Here is an 8387-nt window from a genome sequence, read left to right on the forward strand (position 1 = left end):
CCGGGCAGTGGCTGCGGCAGGTCCCCGCTGTGCCCCCCGCCTGCTCCGGGGAGGGTCTGGGCTGAGCCTGACCCCGGGCGAGCAAGGCCGGAGCACGCCAGGCCCCAGCGCTCCCGCTCAGGCAGCCCTTGCTGCGGACACGGGCTTGGGCTCCCCCCGGGCCCCCCACCTCCCCGCGCCGGGCAGGAGCCCGCAGAGGCTGCTGGCGGCTGCGGGGCTGCCGGGGTGCTGGCTGTCATCCCCCTCCCCGCGGGGCTTGGGGTGCCCTGCAGCACCCACGCATCAGTGGCACAGCTCCCCCGGGCTGCCCTGCGGGACGGGCGGGACTGGGCCCCTGCCCTCGCTTCTGCCGCCGGCTGCCGGGCAGGGCACGGCCGAGTCGCGGGCAGGGCCGCGGGCAGGGCCACAGGCAGGGCTTTCCTGGAGCACGAGCTCCACCTGCCGCCCCCCTGCCGGGCTTGGCCGGTACCGGCGGGTGCCCAGCGCCCCACGGGCAGGGCAGGGCAGGGCAGGGCAGGGCAGGCAGCGCCTTGCCCTCCGGGCCGGCCCCCCGGTGGCCCCGCTGCTGCCCGTCCCGGCCCCGCGCTCCCCTCCGCCGAGCCCCCCGAGCACGGCCCCGCCGCGGTGGGTCCCGGCTGCCAGCGCGGTGTGGGGACTGTGCCCGCCGCTGCGCTGCCTGCGCTGCCTGCCCTGCCTGCGCTCGAGGATGTCGCTTCCCCGCTCCAGGGACATTCTCTGGCAAGGCCCAGGAGGCGACGCCCCCCCCGCAGTGCCCAGCCCGGCTGCCATAGGGCGAAGCCCCTTCCCCGGCCGGGCACCCAGGGGCCGTGGCGTTTCGATCCCCTCCTGCCCTGACTGCTCAGGCGGGCGCTGAGATGGCCGTCGTGAGAACCGCCTGCCCTGGCCGCCACACCCCCCACACTGTGCCCCATAGCATGGTGTGCATGGGAGCTGCGGCACCCCCAGCCCATGCTTGCCCGGCTCCCCCAGCCCCCCATGCCCCACAAAGACACCAGACTGCAGGGTGGTTGCACACTTGCCATGTTCACAGCAGATATTACAGGCAGGAGGGACATCCTCGGGGCCGTGGGGACCCAGGGGACTCCTGCTCACACAGGCTGGGGCAGCCCCAGAACGCCTTTCCCCAGACCATCCTTGCCCTGCACCAGCGCTCAGCCCCGCTCCTGCACCCAGCCCCACCGCAGCCGTGCCTGCTCACACCTCACTGGGTGAGGAGCGGCAGCGGGGTCCCAGCAAAGCAGGGGCAGCTCTGGCCAGCTTGAGCCAGCATGCCCTGGGCAGGACGGTGCACCCCAGGGCCCGGCGCCATCCCCAGACCTCTGCCCACATCACTGCTGGGGTGACCCAGCCCCACGCCCGCCATCGCTGCAGCGGGTAAGGGGGGATCTGCACATCATGTCCCGCTTGCACTGGGGGCACAAGCAAAGGAGGGAAATGGGGAGCATGGACAGGGAGCCCTGAGGTGCTGGGGCAGAGTACAGGAGCGACCCAGCTGTTTGTGAAGCCCCTCTGACCCCCCAGCCCCTCGCTGTTCAGGAGTGGTGGTTCTGCAGGGGGGAGCAGCCACCCAGGGGTGCTGGTGGCCTGTCCCCACCGAAGGGTCCATGGGCAGCACTTGCTGCCTGTGTGGGTGGCACTTGCCCAGTGCATCCTCTGGGCCACCTGAGTGTCTCATGATCCCACTGCTCCCCTTGGTGACCAGCCTCGGGAGGTTCCCCTGGGCGCAGGGCTGGCTGGCAGGCTGTTTTGGGGCTGAAAGGGGGGGTCTGTGGGGGCAGGGAGGGCAGTCCCTTGCAACGAGCAGGCTCTTGCAACCGCAGCCCAGTGCTGGAGGCGCTCCCGACCAGCGCAGGAGCCTTGAACCCACCTGCCCTGCGCCTGACACAGCTTCTCCTCTTGCCCCAGTTCCTCTCCCCACGCCTCTGCTCGACCCTCTGCGGCCACCAGGACCCTGCCTCCCCCTTCAACCAAACACAGGAGCATCAGCCCAAAAATCCCCCCTGATCCCAGCCGTGCAGAGGAAAGGGAGGCGCGTGGTTAGTGGGTTAAGGCGGGGGTCAGGCAGCCAGGTAGCTGGGGGGGCAGGGGAGCCCCGTCAGTGCGAGAGCCCAGCAAGACCCCATCGCTGAAGGACCAGCTGCTGTTGGTGCAGGGCGGGGATGCCAAGGGGAGGTGGGCAGTGCCACGGGATGACCCCGGCCTCCCCGGGGACCCCGCTCCGGCTCTGCCTTCCAGCAGCAGGCAGGAGAGCTGCTGCCGGGTGCTACCGAAGCGGGCCAGCGGCATGGGCTTATCTGGGGAGGTGCTCGCCACAGGGTTAGTGAGCACAAGCCAAAGCCACTGAGGACAGAGGAAGAGAGCGGCTGGAGCTGGATGCTGGCTGGATCCATATACCCCCTGGAGAGAGCTGCCCTGACCCTTGGTTGAGGCAGCCCCCCAAGCCTCCCCACTGCTGTGTCCCCCCAGCAGCCACGGTCTGGGACGTCCTCCTGAGCCAGCCCCATCCTGGCCAGCAGCACAGGGCCACTGTCCCCTCTTGCCGCACAGGGCCTGTCTCTGCCCCGCTGGTCACGGCTGCACCGCTGCCGGTACAGCCAGCACTTACTACTGACGGTGTCTTACCACAGACCACTAGTCTGCATGCCAAACCCATACGAATGGGCCAGATCCTGGAGCCTTAAGTCCAGCAGAATCCCTGTAGAGGCAGGGCATGTTTCTCTGACCAACAGACAGACAGACAGAAAGCAGAGCACAGGCTGCGCAGCCACCTCAGCCCCAGCAGCGCCCTGGCTCTGCCAGGCAGCCGGCAGCAGAGCCACCCTCCACCGCCCGCTGCCCGCTCCTGCCCGTTTGGCTCGTGGGGGACCCTGCAAACACCAACCCAGCGGTTACGGTTAGATGCAGCCCTCGGCGCCGTGCGGTTAGTCAGGACCACGCTGCCGGCAACGGCTTCCACATGCATCAGGGTCACAAGATAAACTGTGGGGAGACAAAGGGAGTGAAGAGAGGAGCCCGGGAGCACCCTGCAGCTGCCCCGGCGCCCGCATGCCGATGCAGGGAGCGGCACGAGACTATTCCCCATGACCAGTGAACTGGGGCCCCAGGAGAGCCCCAAGCTCGGGCTCTGGTGGGGCTCATGGCAATAGCGTTGATTTTTGGCTGAATATCTCTGCAAACTGGGTTTGCTGGACCCTTATGGCTGTTGCCGATTATTGTTAATGGTTTCCGCATTGTCCTGTTTCCACTCAGCCTCTTTTCTTCATTTAGCCACATGAAATTTCTTGGAAAGCAGAAGGCCAATAGGGAAATTTTCAAAGCCCCCCAGCCTGAGCATCTTCCCTCCATCTCACTGAATGCAAGACAAAGACGCTCAGCAGCACCGAAAATTGGGCTGCTGCAGGTTAATAACCAAGAGTCCAGGAGGAGGCCACTGTTCATTTGTCATGGCGAATGGCATCCGAGAGTTAGAGTGCAAAGAGTATTTGTTAGTAGCAATAGAGATAGAGTGAGAAACGATTAGTACAGGCGGTTAGTAACAGAAGCATGGCACAATCGGTCTGACTTAGAGGACATACATACTGGAAGAGAAATGAAGAGAAAAGCAGCAACGGTTAGTTTGTTTAATTCAGTTCAGGAATGTGTTAGTAACAGAGATCTACTGGCTTAAAAAGGAACTGAAAAGCTTCTGCTGATAAAACCGTTTTAAGTTCCTAGTCAGCAACAGACTCCACAGGCAGACCCGGGCACGGCGTGTGGGGAGAAACCCCCTCCTAAACCCCCTCCTCGTGCCGGCGAGGGCTGCCTGCACGGGGCAGGAGCTGCTGGCCGCCTCTCCTGCCCGCCGCAGGGGCTGGGGCTGCCTGTCCCTGCCTGTGCAGCCTGTCACTGACGCGGCAACACCCAGCACTTACAAACGTACTTACCCAGCTTTTCCGTTCCCCTTTAAAGACAGTGCTGGCTGGCTGCAGTTAGTGGGAGGCGAGACAAGGCCGGTTAGTAGGGCATGCGCTGGAGCCGGTTAGTGGGTTAGTCCATTCGCCAGGGGCTTCGGCAGCCCTCGGCACCGGCACCCCTTGCAGAGGCGCGGCAGGGGTCCCGGTGGGTTAGTAGGTTAGTATCGGAGCACAGCAGCAGCATGCAGAGCCGGTCCTGGTTAGCCCCCTCACCGGCGGAGAGGAGTTTCGCCAGGGAAGGGTCTGCTTGGCTCTTGCGGAAGCAGCGGGGCTCCGGCTCACGAGAACAGGAGGCATTTTTGGGCTTTGCCACTGGATTGAGATTTGGGAAGGTGTTAGTGGATGGTTTAGCCTGCATAATGTAACCTACTTCCTGAATTGAATGCTTTGCGGTGATCTGCCCCTACCATCCGCGCTGGTGAGGTACAAAACTCCCGAGCACCGTGTGCCCCCACACAACACGTGTTTCCCACCCCCGGTACCGGTGGAGACGAGATGGGCTGCAGGGAGGAGTCATTCCCGGCAGTGCTGGACTTGGCATTGCAAGGCTCCGGGGTAAGGGTGCTGAGGAGGCTGGAGAAGCAGAGAGGGAAGGGGTGAAAGCATCGCTGGCAGCGCCTGGGGCAAGGCTACGGGCAGCTCTGCAAGAGCAGGGCTTCTGCGGAGACGGCGACGGCTGCTCGTGGTCTCCGCCGAGCTCCCACTGCCCATGGAGGGAGGAGGAGGCCCAGCGGGGAAAACCACGATGTGGAGCAGAGGAAAGGTGCCCGGTAGCTCATCTCGCCCCATCAGAAGCTGCCTCTCCGTGGGGCTGCCTGTGGGAGCGGGCGGCTGAGCAGGGCCGACTGCCAAGGGGCAGCAGGAGCAGCGGCTCTGCACCATGCCCCCGGACATAAGGCTGGGAAAGGGCACCAAGGGCACGCTCTGCCCCGTGTTCCTCTGGGTCACCTCCTACTGCAGCTCTGGGTCCCTCTGGTCCCCACGAGGATGCTTCTCCATTTTGGACTTCAAGGGGCTGTAATGCCTGCCACAAGTCTGCCATGAGCTGTGTCTGCCCTCAGCCCTCAGACCGCTGCACACCCAGCCCTCTCGCCGGCTCAGGGGACGCTTGCTGGTGCAGGCAGCGGGGCGATGATCACACCCACATAAGGGACCACTGTCGGCCCCACATGGCCCCACACGGGCCATGCCACAGGCTTCTCAGGAGGAGGATGCGCTGCCCAGGTCCCTCCCTGTGCTCCAGGCTGCTCCACAGACCAGGTGTTTTCTCAACACAGAGGAGAGGCAGGGTCCTGCCGGGACGTGGCACCGGCAGTGCAGGGCACTTCCAGAGCAGAAAGCACCAGGACTTTGCCGATAGCCAGAGGGACAGGCAGGATCAGCAGGGACAACCAGGGTCCCTTTGGGCTCCGGACATCATATCTCCTTGAGGAGCTGGCACAGCTCTGCTCCCATCTCCTTCCCCTTCTTCCTCCTCCTCCATCACGTTCAGCGAAGGGGACGGGTCTCATCCTGCCCATGCCCTGCCCATTGCTGGGGAGCGATCATGGGGAGACCCATGCACTGGGTCTGTCTGGGGTGGAGCGGCAAGAGAGAAGAGGACCCCAGCACCTTGCAGGAAAACCGCACGCACATGCAGACGCATGTCCTCGGGTGTTGCCACCACCATCTCTTTGGCTGTGTCCCCCGCAGCAGCCGGGCTCGTGGCTCTGGCCCATGGCAGCCAGCACCAGGTCACTCTGCTGGGGCTGGCCCAGCTCTGGCATCCGTGCGCGGGCAGCGATGACGGGTCCCGAGCCCCGGCTCCACTCTGGGCACAGCCGGTCTGGCTGGGCAGGAGCTGGGGCTGTGCCCCTGGGGCTGGTGATGCTGAGGAGCAGAGATGCTGTGAGACCCTGGTCAGTGTGGTGGCCGCCCCCTCCCCACCACCGGGCACATGTAGGGGACACGTTCTCTCGTGCAGGTGGCCCTGGGGACAGTGTGACGCCATGGACCCAGCTGGAGCCTGGGGAGAGCCCACGAGGGGGGATGAGACCCTGGGCAGGAAGGCTGGCTCCCGGCTGCCCAGAGCCCTCCCATGTTGCAAGGGGTGGGGAGAGCATGGGGCTGGCACCCTCCACATCCCTCTCCCCGGGGGTCCTACCTGTGGTCACCGGCTACATGAATGCCATGCAATGTCCCCCCGTCCCGTCTGGCTCCTCCACCGCCGCGGCCGCGCAGGGGACTGTGTGTGAACAGACCTCAGGTCAGTCATTAGCAGCTGCAAAAGAAAGCAACCAACGCAGCAAGGGAGAGCAACGCAGCGCCGCCGTCCCCGGGCAGAGCTGAGCTGGCGGGCGATACATCGTGCTGCTGGGTGCCTGGCAGGAGGGCCAGGCAGTGCAGGCAGAAACGCAGGCAGAGCCTCCCTCGGCTCCCCCGCCATCCCTGCGGCTCCCCATCCCTGCAGGATTGAACCCCTGAGGCGACATCCTCTGCTCAGAACCCCACTGCTGCTGGCACCACTCCTGGTCCCTGCAGGGTGGCTGGGTGCTGCCTCACGCTGGCGGCAAAGGAAGGGCCAGATCCTGCGGGACTGGGATGTAAGACCTCCACAGAGGGAGGTGCTGCGCCAGTGGCTGAGCCTGCCCTGCATGGCTTCCTCCTCCCGCACGCTGAGCTGCCCCGGGAGCGGGGACCGGCCCAGGCACCCGCCCAGCTCAGGCAAACTAACACCCCTGTCCTGGTGCTGCCTAAAGGCAGCACGGCAATGGCCAGCTGCCTCCTGCAGCGGGTGGTCCCCGCACCCCATGGATGCCAACCAAAGCCAGCACTGCCCCTTGGCACCCAGGCACTCACTGCAGCTCGTGTGGCTGCAGGCAGCCGGCGCTGAGCTCTGCTGCAGGCAGCAGCAGGGCAGAGGCAGGCAGGGTGGAGGTGGGGGAGCTCCAGCCCATGCTCCCCATAGGGACCTGCAGTCCCTATGCACCCACTGGCCAAGGAAGTGCCACCTCTCCCTCCTGTGCCTGTCCCCTTGCAGAGCGGGGGTAGCTGGGCCTCCCAGCATGCACAGGGGACACCGGGAAGGACCACATCAGAAATGGTGGCAATGGCCCAAAGTGTCTGTCCCAGCCTGCTGCTGGAACTCCTTGCACTGCGGGCAGGGACGGCCTGCCACTGTCACTGCTGCCACTGCTGCCACTGCCACTACTGCCTCTGCCACTGTGGCCTTTGCCACTGCCACTGCTGCCTCTGCCTCTGCCACTGACAAATGCCACTGCCACTGCCACCTCTGCCCTGTGGTTAAACTGGGTCACCCCTTTCTGCGCGTGCCGCAGGCGCTGGCTGTGGCAGAGCGGCCGGCGGTCACAGCCATGCTGCAGTGGGTGTCACTCCACCTCTGCGGGGATGTGGGTGCACAAGGCCGGCGCCAGCAGCCAGGCTATGCCTGCAGCCAGCCCGTGCTGCCTGCCCATCCCGTGTGGAAAAGCCACAGTGGCAGCAGGTCCCAGGGGAGCTGGGCTGCGATGACTTGGCAGTTCAGCTGCGGAGCCACCGTTGCTTCCTGTGGTTCATTGTCACCGCATGCCTGCAGGACAGTCCCTCCCGTGGGGACAGCACCTCCAAGGCAGCATTTGCAAACCAGCTGCTGTGGGGCCGGGCTCAGGCTCGGCGGGGGGCCAGGCAGTGGCACACATCGGACGTGCCATCGAGCATCTGGCAAATGGATTCCTGCCTGGATCAGAGCAGGAGGTGCCTGTCGTGGGGCAGGAGGGACGTGTCTGCATGGGTTGACCGCTGCGGGATGGCCTCTCTCTTGCCCAGCAATGAAGCACATCCCAGGAGTCAGGGGAAAGAAAAAAATTTTGTGTGGGCAGCACTTAACCAAACGCTCACCTTGTGCGTGGCGAGCGGTGATTGCCGGCCATGAGCTCGAGCTGCCCCTGCCAGATGGGGCTGGTGGCACATACGGCACCCCTGGGGCTGAGCACGCAGGAGCACCCGGGTTAAACAGGGGCTAAAAACCCCCTCGAGTGAGGAGGCTGGAGGGCAGCGCAAGCTCCGCTGCTGGCAGGAGCAGGGAGGTGAGGGCAGCAGGCGAGCTGCCTGCGCACAGCTGGCACGCCACAGCCACCAGCTGCCCGCGTGCTCCTGCCGTGCCGCAGGCACAGCGCTGGCTGCTCTACTGCCCGTGCCCAGAGCGGCGACCTCTGAGATGCGGCGTCTGGGCACCCTCGATGCCCCAGCTCCTGGAGTGGGGCCAGCACAGCCCTGCCCTCAGCCCTGCCAGCGCTGCCCGTCCCTCACCGTCACCTGGCAGAGCCCAGGGTCTGGCACAGCCCAGGCTCTGGTGCTGCCGCAGCGGCACCGGGCGCTGCCCCTCTTTGTCTGCAGCGCTCGGGGCTGGGCAGCCTGGGAGAGGCGGGGAGAAAG

This window comes from Phaethon aethereus, assembly GCF_964289735.1.
Source record: "Phaethon aethereus genome assembly, chromosome: 17".
NCBI lineage: Eukaryota > Metazoa > Chordata > Aves > Phaethontiformes > Phaethontidae > Phaethon > Phaethon aethereus.